This window comes from Zalophus californianus, chromosome 1 (genome assembly GCF_009762305.2).
Source record: "Zalophus californianus isolate mZalCal1 chromosome 1, mZalCal1.pri.v2, whole genome shotgun sequence".
NCBI lineage: Eukaryota > Metazoa > Chordata > Mammalia > Carnivora > Otariidae > Zalophus > Zalophus californianus.
The window spans coordinates 53,077,421-53,093,441 of record NC_045595.1 but is presented as its reverse complement, the minus strand read 5'-3'; the positions used below and the strand labels follow the sequence as shown (position 1 = coordinate 53,093,441).

At 38.3% G+C, this 16,021-nt stretch overlaps 1 protein-coding gene across 3 annotated transcripts in view; it reads left to right on the top strand.

Annotated features, from left to right (window-relative positions):
• The window catches only part of VGLL4 (vestigial like family member 4), a 150,981-nt gene that overhangs the window by 15,060 nt on the left and 119,900 nt on the right, over positions 1-16,021 (top strand). The gene's annotated exons all lie outside the window — the stretch shown is intronic.

Sequence of the window (16,021 nt, the reverse complement as noted above, 5' to 3'; positions counted from 1 at the left end):
TTTTCTAAGCCTCAGTTTCCTCATTACTAACATGAAAGAGCAACACTTCAGAAGGTATTTGTGAGGGTTCAGTGAGCTGTTGCAAAGATGGGGCTTACCTTAGCTCTTGGCTCCTGATGGGGGACTTCCATGCTCTGTTCTCTCTTGGCGCTTGGTTGGCTTCTGGTAGGACATGTTCTCCTCTCTGTCTGTATCTGGGTGGGAAACCCTCTTCTACTACCAACACTCCTGCAAGGTTATCTTTAGACTAGTGATTGGATGAGATAACAATTAGAGGGTTTTTTTGGTTTGTTTTTTTCAACCTCCTACATAATCTACATTTACTTAGCTTTTGATTGTTGGGAGGATATAACTACCCTTTGATGTGGTATAATTATCCCTTGCTAAGGAAATTGAAGCTCAGGGATGTTAAGTGTCATTCTCAAGGACACTGAGCTCAGGAGAGGCAGCTCAGGTTGTAGGCTTTTATCTAACCCACCAAAAACTAGTTTAAGCCTCTAAGATTGCAATACATGTTATTGACTTGAATAGCCAGTTACAAGCTTCATTAAGTATGAATATAGGTAATTTAGAAGTTTTTATACTTTATAAGACAGTATTTTGAGTTTGTTTTATAATGCCCTCGTTTAGTTAGGACAGCTCTTTGTGTCTTGAGGGTAGAGAGTAAAAGTTTCTTCTCTTTTTGTGCTGCTTTCTCAGGTTCAGCCCTGGAGCCCAGCTTCAGGGTCACTGTTAAGGCTGGAGACCAATTCAGTGAGCAGTGATTGGACCCTTATGTATAAGGAGCATACGTAGATGAACAAGGGACAGACACTGCCTTTGTGGAGCTTATGAACTTAACTCTTGCTGCTGTAAAATGTATAGGAGGGGGAGACTGGGCATACTTAATGATAGAAACAGAATGATAATATCAAGGGAGAGAGGAATTCTTACTTTCCTCTTGTGTTTAACACAGCCATTAGTGATTTGCAGAGTAAGGATCTATGCATATGCAAGGCCAGAACGATCACAGAGTAGACTTTATTCTGGAATATTCTTCTTTGGACTCTGGTGATTCCAGTTGGTTTAGGAGTGGGCTGGCATGATTCTGGAATCCCTCTGGAATGATTTGTTTCTTGGGATCATTTTTTATATTTAAAGAAGAGGAAAAAAGTCCAAAGATGTCTATAATCATTAACATGTAGGCAACATTTTTAAGAAACATTTTTACTGTGGCGGTGTGTACATCACCACCACGAGAGCACAGAGCTCAAAGACTAGGCATTCATTGTATTTTTTGTTATCTAGTAATGTAAGTATGTGAAAATTTATGCAAAGTTGAGCATTGAATCTTCGAGTAGATTTCTTAAGAATTATTTGGGCTTGTTCAGCCTGAATCAGCTTTCTCTGCCCTAGATTAATTCTATTTTAGCTTTTGTTATAAATTGCTCTTACACTTAACATTCTCCTCAACACTTTAAAAAAAGTCTTGTGTATGTAATCTGATTTGGGTGTCTTATTACAAACAGAAAAATGTTCTACTACTTGAGATCAGTTTCCCGACTCATGTAGGTGACCTAAATGACTTGTCTTTTCTTTGGCTCACAGAGACTGAAAACTCAGGCATTTTTGAAGATGTTATTGTTTGAGCATTTTGAAGAGAACAGTGCCTATTAGGACTTGAGTCTATAATACCTGATAGCCTTAAGGCTTCATTATGTCTACTAGCAGAGAATAAAAGAAATATCTCAATGGGACACTGTAGAGCTGAAGTCAATAGTGAAATGGTGGTTTTGTAGTAACACAATAGTCATTTATCTGGATGGCCTAGAAGGAATACATTTACTTAAAATAATCATTCCACTGCTCATGAGACATTGATTTAATCAGCATCTAGGGTAATCCTGGAAGGTACTTAATGAAAATACAACATGAGATTGCCCGTTTTCCGTGTGCTGGAGGAATCTCTCCTTTCAGTCATGATTGATGCTGGTGCTGGGAAGACCCCAACCTTTTCCCAGGTCTGTTTTTTAGTAGTCAAAATTGAACAAAATTTGAGGACAGGACACTTAGACACAGGTTTATTAGAACACTTTGTTGTTTCTTTAACGTGATACTTCATTTTATCGTGATGTTTACAAAATATTTTTGGGAATTTTGTTCGTGTAGCTTCTGATGATGAGATCTTCTTGTGTCTGCCGACTTCTTCACCTAGATTAAAATAATTTTAAGAAATGTGTAGTTTTGGTTTTGAGGATTTTGGTGGAGGGGATAGCACTTTTCGATCTGCTCTGATGAGCATGTCTATGATTGGAAAAAGCGGGATAAGGTTGGTGTGACTGATGTGGAGACCACAGGAAGAGAAGGCAGCCTTGGCAGGGGCTGCTGCTGTACCCACCAGCTCCTCACTTGCTGAAGGTCACTGAAGGTTGACTGATCATAAATTACCATAATCCTTCCAAGTAAAGCACTGCCAGGAATGCAAGCTTTTCTTATTGTGGGGGACGGATGTCCCAGGTGCATGGGATATTTTCATGTATATAGGTTGTGGTCTGTTTTGCCTTAAAAAGGAAAAAAAAAAAGCCTGTCTGGGGCACCTGGGTGGCTCAGTCGTTAAGGGTCTGCCTTCAGCTCAGGTCATGATCCCAGGTGTCCCAGGATCGAGCCTGGCATCGCATGCAGCTCCCCGCTCCGCAGGAAGCCTGCTTCTCCCTCTCCCCCTGCTTGTGTTCTTTCTCTGGCTGTCTCTCCGTCAAATAAATAAGATCTTAAAAAAAAAAAAAAGCCTGTCTGATTAATTATAAGATAATGATCAATTACACTCATGTACTGTTTTCTCAGATAAATTTCCTTCCCACAAGATCACGACCAGCCTCTGCATCAATAAAGTAACCCGGTTGCGGTGTGCACAGGTTATGGGTTCTTTAGCCACCACTTTGCTTTGAGCAGATCGGCTGGATCTGTTCCTGATTTGTTCCTGTCTTTCTTCCTCTCCTCTTATTCTCTTGTTTTTCCTCTCAGCATCTGTTAGGGTGGCTTTCAAACATTTTTGACCATGGCACAGAGTAAAAAAGTATATTGTGACTCTTGTATTGATATATTGACATAAATGATACAAAAGCTGCATGAAACAAAAATTACCCTGACTTTGCATGACGATATGCCTGTTCTTTATAGTCTATTTTATTTAAATGAGAGTTGGGTCATGACTCATTAAATAGACTTTAGGATCCATTGATGAATTGGGACCTGCACTTCAAAAAACATGATTTGGTTTATATCTCCTTTGTTGGATAAACTTGCTGCTGGCTCTTCCCTTCAGGTACTGGGAAGACTTGACGAACACATGGGTCATGAAAATATGAGGAATATATTGGTGACTAGACAGAAATGACATCATCATATTCTCTTTCAAGAGTATTGGAGGACTTGGTACCCCAGTTGTAAGCAAACGTGACTACTCCATTAGGGGCAGTTCCTCCCTCTCTCAGCCTCTCTTGTTCCCAAATTTTGGAGAGGTACTCAAGAAAATGGTCATTCCCCTTTGGTTAAATTTATTTAGCTCCATCTCGTTCCCTAAAGTGTGCTCCTAGCTGTACATGGCTATCAAGATTGCCTAGCAAATGTGGGGCACCTGGGTGGCTCAGTTGTTAAGCATCTGCCTTCGGCTCAGGTCATGATCCCGGGGTCCTGGGATTGAGCCCCGCATCTGGCTCCCTGCTCAGCGGGAAGCCTGCTTGTGTTCCCTCTCACTGTCTCTCTCTCTGTCAAATAATAAATAAATAAAAATCTTTAAAAAGATTGCCTAACAGATGTTAATTGAAAGGATGCCCATCTGATCATCTGTAGCCTAATTTGATGGCTTTGATCATTGCATTAGTGATTTTTATCCTTCATATCTCAGAACACCCAAGAGGGAAACCATGCATTTCCATCCATGACAGGGGCCCGCTGTGGCAGTGATTCCCGAAGAGAGGAGGAAGGGGTGTTTGTAAGCATTCTGAAAACGCCTTACCAGGTGATTCTGTTGTTGGATCCCTTGTCCCAGCTGAGTTAATGGTCTCATAATACTCCGTAGGGAATTCTGGATCTGGATCTTTAAGAAGGAGGGGTTAGATCCTCCTAAGTGTGAGGTGCTCTAATTCTTTGGCTATCATATATTCTTTAACCAAATTCACCAGTGGTTTATATTTTGTCCCATTTCCTCTATCATTGTCTTTCTCATATATATGTGCATATATTTGTATATACATATGTGTATGTATATATGCAGAGTATTTTTCCTGAAACACTTGAGAGTAGGAGATATCAAGCCTCTTTACTCCTAAGCCCTTCAGTTATGTATTTCTTTCAAATGAGAACATTCTCTTGCATAATCACAATATGGTTATCTTTATTAAAATGTTACTTAAATATATATAAGCATAAAACTAGGCACAGAATCTTTATGCATGTAGTTCTTTTGCAATTTCATAACCAGAATATGAATTTATAATTTAAATGTAGCCATAAACGTTAACCGTGATACAGTAGATAGTAATCTGCTCCAACAAAAGCCTGCTCCTCCAGTGTGGTCCTGCTCCCATGCTGGGTTTGATTCTTCAGTGTCAGGGTGCCTGTACGGCCATGTGTCCTTTGACACAGTTTCTTCCCCACGTTTATCTTTGCAAATTCTTATAAAATACTTCATTATACAGATGGAGGTGATGTAAGTTGGCTTTCTCTTAGTGCAAATGTTTAAATTTCATATTAGGCTTATTTCTGTCCTTTTCTCATGAGGCCAGGAAGAAATGCAAACAGGTCTCTGAAATCATGTGCCAATACCTGGTTGTATAATAAATGTCTGATTTTTCCCCCCAATTTTCTTTTTTTAAAGGAAACTCTATGTCCAGCATGGGGCTCGAACTCACGACCTGGAGAACAAGTCGCATGCTCTCCTGATTGAGCCAGCCAGTTGCCAAAAAGAGTCTCATTGAAATAACAACACAAGTGAAAATTCCTTAGACTTCCGAGCTTTGTCTGTGAACCTCAGTTTAATCACTGTATTATTTTATTTAGTTTTCACAAAAACCCTATTAAGTAGGTATTATAATTAGTCCCATTTTATAGATAAGGGAACTGAGGCTTACAGAGTTTATATGATTTGGATACTAATTATAGTAAATTACAGTACTAATAAATAAGGATCCTTAGCTGGTAGTGACTGTGCTGAGATTTGAACTCAGGCAGCCCGACTCTGAAGCCTAAGCCCTTAACTTCTCTGCTGTATGCCTTCTCAGAGAGAGGGCACTGAAGATTGGACTGCTGAATGAGTGCATGAACAAATGCATCAGTGCAAACATATATACATACACACATACGAAACTTCTGTATAGTCTACCTCCACTAATAAGTTAGCAAAGAGGTTTTTCTTTGGAAGATGTTTCCCAACCAGTGAAATAGTATTTCATGAGTATTAAGTAGCTGTAATCAGCCAAATGTTAGAATGGGTAGTGGCATGTATTCAAGAGCCGTAGGGACTCTGCCATGTGTGTCCGTGGCTCAGATACTCACAGCCACAGAACTCTTTATAAGGAGCCGCCTTTTCCAGTAAATATTTCTCAGTTAAGACGCTCTGATGGGTATGGGCGGCCTCACAAAATAACAGATCCCTTATTGCCAAAGTGTTCAAGCCGAGAGATGAGATAACCACTGTTCAGACTCATTGTAGGAGAGACTTGGCAGTGGGTGGGTGGCCACGCTTGCTGACCTAAGATTCTGTGAGTCTGTTAGATCCTAGACTTGCTCAAGGCAAGGATCCTGTTCCATACTGCTTTGTATTCCAAGCATGTTCCATTTGATGCATATGGTTGGCATTTAATAAACATGTGTTGGTAATAAAGTAACCACTGTAGTGAAAGGCTCATCTCTAAGGAATTAATTTATTTAACACTAGCAAAAATGACTCATTATAATTATCACTATTACTATACTAATAATGTACAAATTGAAAGGAGTACTGTATTCCACTTGATAATAATTAATAGTTGGTGAAACATTTTCATTTGATGGTTGTAACAGGAACTTTTGCAGTAGGCTGAGTGGGAGGTGTCAGAGAAAAAAATTAAGCTTGAAAACGTTGCATGCCTAATTCAAGATTAATGTGAAAAAAAAAAAGTTCAAAGTGTGTCCCTTCACTCAGTGCCTTCATATGCAGTCACATGCTGTGATTGCCAAAGGAGCACTTAATAACTGAGCGTCATCTGTTGCTGGGGAGTGCAGCGGACTCCGGGGGAGGGAGGCGCGAGGTCTTGGGGGAGCTTGTCTCACTCGACTCTGTGTTCCCAAGCATCCTTTGGATTTTTGAAATAAGGACTGAATTTACTGCCCTTTCTAAAGGTTGGAGTCACTAATAATATGCTTTGTGCTTTCAATTATGTCCCCTTTTGTGAACAATGGCATTGAAAATATCATCTCCCAGAAGTGTATTTTACTTCTAAAAAGTTCATAAAACATAAGGTGGGGGAGTACTTATGTGCTAACTTAAGACACTCTAAGTGTGGTCAGTTGCTTTAATCAAAGTTTGCCTCCCAGGATAGGTATCTGGCATATAATCAGAAGGGCTCCCCTCCAGAGACAGCTACTACAAATGTCTCTGCTATTTTTGTACTTCTATATCAGCTCAGATTAGCATAATAAATGTTAGAAATGGATCTCCACTGGTGAAAATAATGGCTTGTTAATTAGCATAATGGATGTTGGAAATAGATTCTTCCACCGAATAGCTCTTAGCCACTTGAGGATGGTTTACTATGTTTCCTTTAAACCAGTATTTCTCAGTCTTTAGAAATCCATGCTTTCCTTTAATACACATAAGAATGTGATGAGCTATTTTAATGTTGTTTGCAATTCAATTTAAAGTTTCAGAGTCAAGAATCCTTGGATGAAGTACTTACTTTTTTCATCTGATGCCCGTCTTCCTCAGTGTCGCCTCTGCTTCCCAGCACGTTCCTTCTTTCCCTCTCTGCATCTGGAGAATCACTGCCCTGAGCAGGATCTTCTCCGCACGTCCCTAGCACCCGCAGCCATTCTCTGTTGAATAGGCCTTCTAAACTCACCGTTGGGGGTCGCTATCTCCTCTGCCACCTCTGGTTCCCCCATGTCCCTCCTATAATAGGTACATTCAGACGTAAACAGTGATTTTTGTGTGTGGTCTGGGGATAGTGTACCTGGTACTACCACCAGCTTTGATCTGGAGCTCTTTGGGATGGAGGGACAGAGGGAATGGGAAGGGAGACTGGCGCCAAGGGCAGCAAGTAGCCACGTGTAAGTCCGTAGAATCCTGGAGAACACAGGGCTCTTTGCCCCTTTTCAGGAGGCAGCCACAACCCAGCTCCAGTCACTGTCATGTCAGAGCTGACTCATGGGAGCTGTCTGCGTGCGGCTCAGCTCAGGGCACCATGCTGGGAACTTGCAGTCCGCCGTGGTGGGAGCAGTGTAAATGCTGCAGATCGGGGCTTGTTTGGTCTTTCCTCCCATCAGAGCCAGTTAATGCATACCAGCGCTCACAGGCTCCCAGTGACTCCTTTTACATGGGAATGTGGGGCTGGGTTTGCCAAATTTTCTGATTCTTAAAGACAAACAATCCTGGATTTTTATGTAAAATGTGTAGATTTTTAAAATTCCATTTGAGCCAAACAGTCATTTCCTTGCCGAGATCAGACCTGTATCTGTCTATCTAGTATGTGCTTTCTGGTCTAGTTTCAGTACTTCTATTAATGTGACCTGAAATAATAGTAGATTTTTGAAAGAAAGCAATCTACATCAGCTTCTCTCCCTCTAATTGTAGTTGTGAATTACTATAGCAATTCTTTAAGAGCTGAAAACATCGACCCACTTCCTAGTATCTCTCATTAACTTAATATGGAAGCAATTTGGATATGGGTATATTTTTTCTTCCCATTCAGATTTTCTGTTAAAAGACAGAGGCCACATCTTTGCTTCACCTTGTTTCGCTTTCTTAAAGATTTATGTTACACGCTTATGAAATACTGACTTGATTTTGGATGTGGATGTAATTTGCAGAAGGAATACATTTGGGTTTACACTTTTAGGGAAATAGCATCAACTTTGAAAGATCAAACTGTTACATCATTAGTGGCTTTAGATTTATTGTAACTGCCTTTTTACTGGATCAAACTCTTGATTCCTTGTAAATGAAATGAATAAATCTTTCTATTTGAAATCTGGGGAAGTTCCCATTTCCTTCTCTAGGACCATCTTTCTCATAAACTTTATATGTGGTTTTTTTTCTCCCTCTGAAAAATATTGCTTAAATGTTACTTTCATGGAACTTGCCATATTTAACTGGATTGTAGTCACTTTTTAAATGAACTTGACAAAGCAGAAATCTGTTTTGTTCACCAGTAAGCAAGGGTTGAGCAGAATGATTTTTCTTTTCCTTAGCAAAGCGCTCATTGGGGTGCCTCCAGTAAAACAGTTTAAATTACAAAGGAATATTTCATTTAGGAACTCAGGAGGACAAACTGGATTTTGGGGGTAAAATGGCAGCCTGAACACATGCCTTTAGCTCCCCTCTTAATAAAAATCCTTTAAAATAACAAAATACAGACCTTTTAAAAAAATCTGTTACACTGCCAGAAAACCAGAAAAGGTGCCTACCTTTAGGAGACCAAAAGTTAGGAAGAATTCCTGGAAAACTGAAAAAGGAAACAAAAACAAAAAAATCATAACCCAAAACACAGGTGCAGAAGGAAATGGCATTAAAAGCAGAGTTTATAGTGACTAACCGCTACTGTCAGGAAGGGGCCCTAGAGCCAAATTCAGGAAACTAAAGTATTGCATTTATGACAGTGGCCCTCTGGCGAAGAGCTGAGAACTGTGCTCTGAAGAAAGTGAACACTCCGTCTTGGGAGCATTCCTCCAGTGGGTGTAGGGATCTGAGAGAAGCAGAGTAGAGCTTAAGATGAGCGTGATCACCCCCCCACAAAAAGCAGGGTGGGCAAGGCAATGTAAGCCTTCCTGTAGGCAGTGTCTACAAAAATCCTTCACCACTAGAGGAAACACTTTCTTATTTCTGCAGGTTTGTGTTTGTCTCCCAGCCTGCTGTCTTGCGGGTTTCCCACTCATATACCCTAAAACACAGCTGGGTCAATGGACACCTCTTCTACTCTTACATAGAGCCTACAGTTGCCCCTCCCCAACGAGAGACCCAACACTAGCTAGCCCGGAGAGGCATGCATTAGCTGCCCTTGTTGATTGACCTAGTCTTTTCTGCTGAAGTATGAGTGAATATCAAAGGATCATGCGACATTCAAGGAAAGCAAATAGGATGAAAGAAAGACCCAGAGTAAGCAGACTTTGTGGAATATAGAAGCTGAAAACATGTTAGTTGGTATCTTCAAAAAGATTTGAGGTAGTGAATATGTTAGATAATAGCCTGCTATGAAAAAATATTTCTGCAATAAAGTTCATGGAAATTTAAAATAGGGTTATTGAACTTAAAAGATTAAATACATCTTGAGAATCAGGTGGATATGATGATTAAAGACAAATTTAGTGATCTGGAAGATAGGCAACAAAATTTTGCAGAATATCACAAGGAACTTAGGAAGTAATAGAGATCTAAAATATCCATCAGATGGAAGTTCTGGTGGGATGAGACCAAAGAAGTACAGAGAAGATGCATTTATTAGAAAAATAGGAAATTAATGGGCCCAATGAACAGCCAAAATAATAATAGTAATAGTAGTAATAATAACAGCAAAGTAGAAAGAGAAGAATTGATCTCTGCTTTTATTTTTATAAATAAAAATGAAAATAAGCCTAAATGATAAAGTTTTTTTTTTAAATAGGCCAATAAGTGACATAAATCATTGGCGAGTTTGATTAGGGAAAAGAATATATGCAGTTATAGAACATTAGAGATGACAAAAGGGGCATTATAATGAGTATAGATGAGAATAATACACAAATACATATACACATATAACAAACAATGAAAAATTATAGGTGAAATGGATGATTTTATTTGAATCACAGAGAGGCAGAAAACCTGAATTTTGGTCAGTGATTTTAGGAAAAATTGAAGAGGTAGTCAGAAATATGAGCCCCAGATGGTTTTATAAGTGAATTTTATCAAGTCTTCAAGAAACAAATCTCCTGTAACACTATTCTAGTGTGTAGAGCACTTTGTAACTCCTCTGTAAGGGTAATAGAACTATGATACCAGAAAGTGGACAAGGAAAGCACAAAGCATATGTATATATTATAAATCAGTTTCCCTTCTAACATAGATATGAAGATCTAAAGTATTAAAAAATTCAGTCTAGTAGTGTATTAAAAGAGTAACATATTACATATGCGGGTAAGTTGTTTGCATCATAGGAATGCGAGCATAGGTCAGTAACAGAAACTCTTATAATGTAATAAATTATTTGTGTTACTTTAGTAGATTAAAAGAAAAATCCATGTAATGTTCATGACAAATTCAAAAAGTATCTGCTGAAATTCAACATCAGTATATAATAAAAACTTAGCAGGAGAAAAGAACTTCCTTGCATTGATAAAAGTTTGCATATGATATCACCATCAGTGTATGATAAAAACTTAGCATGAGCAAAAGAAACTTTCTTACATTGATAAAAGTAACCCACTAGAAACCTATGATCAATATGTTTAATGATGAAACAGTTTAAGTCCGGAGCAAGACAACTCAAATAGCATTGAACTTGAGGTTCTAGCTAATGAATTTTTTTTCAGAGTTTTTTTTCTTTCAGTTTTTAATTTTATTTTAGCTCCAGTATAGTTAACATACAGTGTTAAATTAGTTTCAGGTGTACAATATAGTGATTCAACAATTCTCTGTATTACTCAGTGCTCATTATGATAAGTATACTCTAAATCCCCTTTACTTCTTTCACTTACCCCCCCACCCACCTCCCTTCCGGTAGCCATCAGTTTGTTCTCTGTAGTTGAGAGTATTTTTGGTTTGTCTCTCTCTCTCTCTCTTTTTTTTCTTTGCTATTTATTTGGTTTCTTAAATTCCACATATGGGCAAAATCATATGGTGTCTTTCTCTGACTTATTTTGCTTAACGTTATACTCTCTAGCTTCATCTGTCTTGTTGCAAACGGCAAGATTTCATTCTTCTTTACGGCTGAATAATGTTCTGTCTCTCTCACACAAACACACACACACACCCTACATCATCTTCATCCATTTATCTATTGATGGACAGTTGGGCTGCTTCCATATTTGGCTATTGTAATTAATGCTGCAATAAACATAGGGATGCATGTATCCCTTTAAATTAGTGTTTTTGTAATTTTGGGGGCAAATACCCAGTAGTGTGACTATTGGATCATACGGTAGTTCTATTTTTAACTTTTTGAGGAAGCTCCATACTGTTTTCCACAACCGTTTGCATTCCCGCCAACAGTGCATGAGGGTTCCGTTTTCTCCACATCTTCACCAACACTTGTTTTTTGTGTATTTTATTTTAGCCATTCTGACCCATGTGAGGTGGTATCTCATTGTAGTTTTGATTTGCATTTCCTGATGATGAGGGATGTTGAATGTCTTTTGGCCATGTGATGTCTTCTTTGAGAAATGTCTGTTCATATCTTCTACCCATTTTTTAATTGGATTATTTGTTTTTCTGGTGTAAATTCTTTATATATTTTGGATACTAACCCTTTATTGCATATATCATTTGCTGATATCTTCTCCCATTCATTCAGTAGGTTGCATTTTAGTTGTGTTAATTGTTTCTTTGCTGTGCAGTAGCTTTTTATTTTGATGTAATCCCAATAGTCTATTTTTGCTTTTTTCCCCCTTGCCTCAGGAGTCATATCTAGAAAAATGTTGCTATGGCTTATGTCAGAGAAATTACTACCTGTGCTCTTTTCTGGATTTTTATGGCTTCAGGTCTTACATTTAGGCCTTTAATCGATTTTGAGGTTTTTTTTTTTTTTGTGTAGGATGTAAGAAACTGGTCCAGTTTCATTCTTTTGCATGTAGCTGTCCAGTTTTCCCAACAGTGTTTATTGAAGAGACTTTTTCCCATTGCATAATCTTGCCTCTTTTGTTGAAGATTAATTGACCATGTAATTGTGGGTTTATTTCTGGGTTTCCTGTTCTTTTTCATTGATCTGTGTGTCTGTTTTTGTGCTTGTCTCCTACTGTTTTGTTTACTACAGCTTTGTAATATAACTTGAAATCTGGGACTGTGATACTTCCAGTTTTGTTTTTCTTTTTCAGGATTGCCTTGGCTCTTCAGGGTCTTTTGTGATTCCATATAAATTTTAGAATTGTTTTAGTTCTGTGAAAAATGCTGTTGGTATTTTGATAGGGATTGAATTCTAGCTAGTGAATTTTTAAAAAGTGAAAGGTATAGGCAAAAACTAATTTTCAGATGTTTATAAATAGTCTACTAGAAAAATCACAATGTCCCCATGTATTATAACAGGAAAAAACTAGAACTAATAAAAGACTCAAATAAGGTGGCCGGTTATAAGAGTATCATTTAAAAAATCAATATTATCCTTATTCACTTGTAATAACCAGTTAGAAATTATCTCTAAAAAAGTCTTATTCACATACCAACCGTAGATATAAAATATTTAGGAGAATACCTAACAAGAAACATATAAGACCAACATGAAGAAATCATAAAACTGCCGAATGACATGAAAATGATATGAATAAAAGAAAATACCATATTCCTGAGTAGAAAGATTCAGTCAAATAAAGATGTCAGTTACATTCATTTTTAATCTGTGTAATCCTAATCAGATTCCATAATTCAGTATGATCCCAATCAGAATATCAAATGTAATTTTTAAATTGTTAAGCTGATTCTAAAGTTTATGTCAAAATTTTTGAAAAATAAAGGGTGGGGAGGGAAGGGACTTGCTATATCAGGCACTAAAAAACTCTATAAATTGTATTACTATAAAGGAATTAAAATGGGGTAATATCGGCATTGGGATAACCAGAGGAGTATTTATTAAACTTTTTAAAATCTGCGATCCATAGCAACAAAAGCATTTTACAGTCAAACCAGATTTCATGGGATAACGGAGATAGTGTGCAGGAAGTTTGTTGGGGGGGTGCTGTCAGGATTATCCCTGTGGGGGAAGGGAAGCATGCAGGAGCCCAAGGAGAAGTTGCCCCCCCCCCCCCCACGCAGTCCCAGCAGGCTCTGCCGCTCTCTTCTGTCTCAGGCTATTTCCTGGTGAACCCAACTTATAGCAGACCTCAGTGCAAACGGATGCTAATTTAGGATTACCTGGATGGTGAGGACCTTGATTATTCTCTTGTTCAACCTTCTTTCTGATGCACAGGTGCCCTCTGCAATATTCCTGATATTTAGCCCTCTGTCCTCTGCTTGAGTGTAAGAGATGGAGAGTTTATTATGTAACTGCACTGTCAGTGTTGAACACTTTGAGGATTTAGAGCACTTTTATTATAATTATTTTATAGATTTTATTTATTTGAGAGAGAAAGCGTGTGCACGATCAAGGGGAGGGGCAGAGGGAGAGGGAGAAGCAGACTCCCTGCTGACACATGGGGCTCAATCCCAGGACCTGAGCCAAAGTCAGATGCTTAACCTACTGAGCCACCCAGGCACCCCTAGAGCACTTTTATTATTGAGTGAAAATCTGCATCCCTGTAACTTTCTCTCCTTAGACACACTTGTCTCAGCTATTCAAAATACCTCTTCCAATCCTTGGAATTGTTCCAATTTCTACCCTTGGGAAAATTGAAGAAAGTTATCACATTTCCTTTAAGTTCCTTCTTTGGTCCTTTTGAAATGCCTCATTTTCTCAGCTATTTCTTACATGATGTCCTTTATTTTTTCCTCCAGCTTTACTGAGGTATGATTGACAAAATTGTGTATATGTAAGAGTACAGCAGGATGGTTTGATATACGTGTGCAATGGGAGTGATTACCACAGTCAAGTTAATTAATACATCCATCACCTCACATGGGCACATTTTTTGTGTGTATGTGGAGTGAACACTTAAGATCTACCCCGTTAGCAAATTTCACGTGTGCAGTACAGTATTTTCACCTGTAGTCACCAATGCTGTACATTAGATCCTCAGAACTTATTTATCCTTAACTGGATGTTTGTGCCCTTTGACCAACACCTCCCCCATTTCTCTCCCCACCCCCACCCCTAGCAATTAATTTTCTACTCTCTGTTTTTATGAGTTTGACTTTTTTAGATTTCATGTATAAGTGAGATCATACAGTATTTGTCTTTGGTTTATTTCACTTAGCCTGTCCTCCACATTCATCCGTGTTGTCATGAATGGCAGGATTTCCTTCTTTTTGTGCGTGCATGTGTGCGTGCGTGTGCACACGTGTGTGTGAATAATGCTCCACTGTATACGTCTACACACTACATTTTCTTTATCCGGGCATCCATTGATGGACACTTAGGTTGTTTCCCTATCTTAGCTATTGTGAAGAAGGCTGAAGTGGACATGGGAGTGCAGGTGTCTCCTGCAGATACTGTTTTCATTTCCTTAGAGTATATACCCAGAAATGGGATTGCTGGATCATACAGTAATTCTATTTTTAATTTTTTGAGGAAACTCCATACTGTTTTCCATAGAGGCTGTACCAATTTACATTCCTGGCAACAGTTGTACAAGGGTTTCCTTTTCTCCATGTCCTTGCCAATATTTGTTATCTTTTTGATAAGAGTCATTCTAACACATGTGAAGTGATATTTCCTCATGGTTTTGATTTGCATTTCCTTGATGATTAGTTGATGTTGAGCACCTTTTCATATATCTGTTGGCTATTTGTATACCTTCTTTGGAAAAATAATCAAATTCCTTGCCCATGTTTTGATTAGGTAATTTGCTTTTTTTTTTTGGCTGTTGAGTTGTATGAATTCCTTATATATTTTGAATGTCAACCCCTTATCAGATATATAGTTTGCAATTTTTTTTCCTGTTCTATGGGGTTGCCTTTTCATTTTGTTGATTTTCCTTTCTCAGTGCAGAAGCTTTTTAGTTTGATGCAATCCTACTTGTTTATTTTTGCTTTTGTTGCTTGTGTCATATCCAAAAAATTATTGACAAAACTAATATCAAAGAGCTTACCCCTTCTATTTTCTTTTAGGAGTATTATGGTTTCAGTCCTTACGTTTAAGTCTTTAATCCATTTTGAGTTGATTTTTCTATATGGTATAAGATAAAGATCCAGTTCATTACTTTGCATGTGGATGTACAGTTTTCCCAACACCGTTTATTTAAAAATTTTTAACTTTAAATTCAATTTAATTAACATATGCTGTATTGTTAATTTCAGAGGTAGAATTCAGTGATTCATTGGTTGCATATAACACCTGGTGCTTATTACATCATGTGCCCTCCTTAATGCCCGTCACCCAGATCCCCCATCCTCCCACCCACCTCCCCTCCAGCAACCTTCAGTTTGTTCCCTATAGTTAAGAGAGTCTCTTATGGTTTGTCTCCCTCTCTGTTTTCCTCTTACTTTGTTTTTCCTTCCTCTCCTCTATGTTCATCTGTTTTGTTTCTTAAATTCCTCATATGAATGAAATCCTATGGTATTTGTCTTTTTCTGACTGACTTATTTCGCTTAGCATAATACCCTCTAGTTCCATCGACATTGCAAATGGCAAGATTTCATTCTTTTTGATGCTGAGATATTCCATTGTATATATGTATATATACCACATCTTCTTTATCCATTCATCTGTCGATGGACATTTGGGCTCTTTCCATATTTTGGCAATTGTGGACATTGCTGCTATAAACATTGGGGTGCATGTGCCCCTTTGAATCAGTGTGTTTGTATCCTTTGGATAAGTACTTAGTAGTGCAATTGCTGGGTCATAGGGTAGCTCTATTTTCAACTTTTTGAGGAACCTCCATACTGTTTTCCAGAGTGGTTGCACCAGTTTGCATTCCCACCAACAGTGTAAGTGGGGTCCCCTTTCTCTGCATCCTTGCCAACACCTGTTGTTTCTTGTGTCGTTGATTTTAGCCATTCTGAATG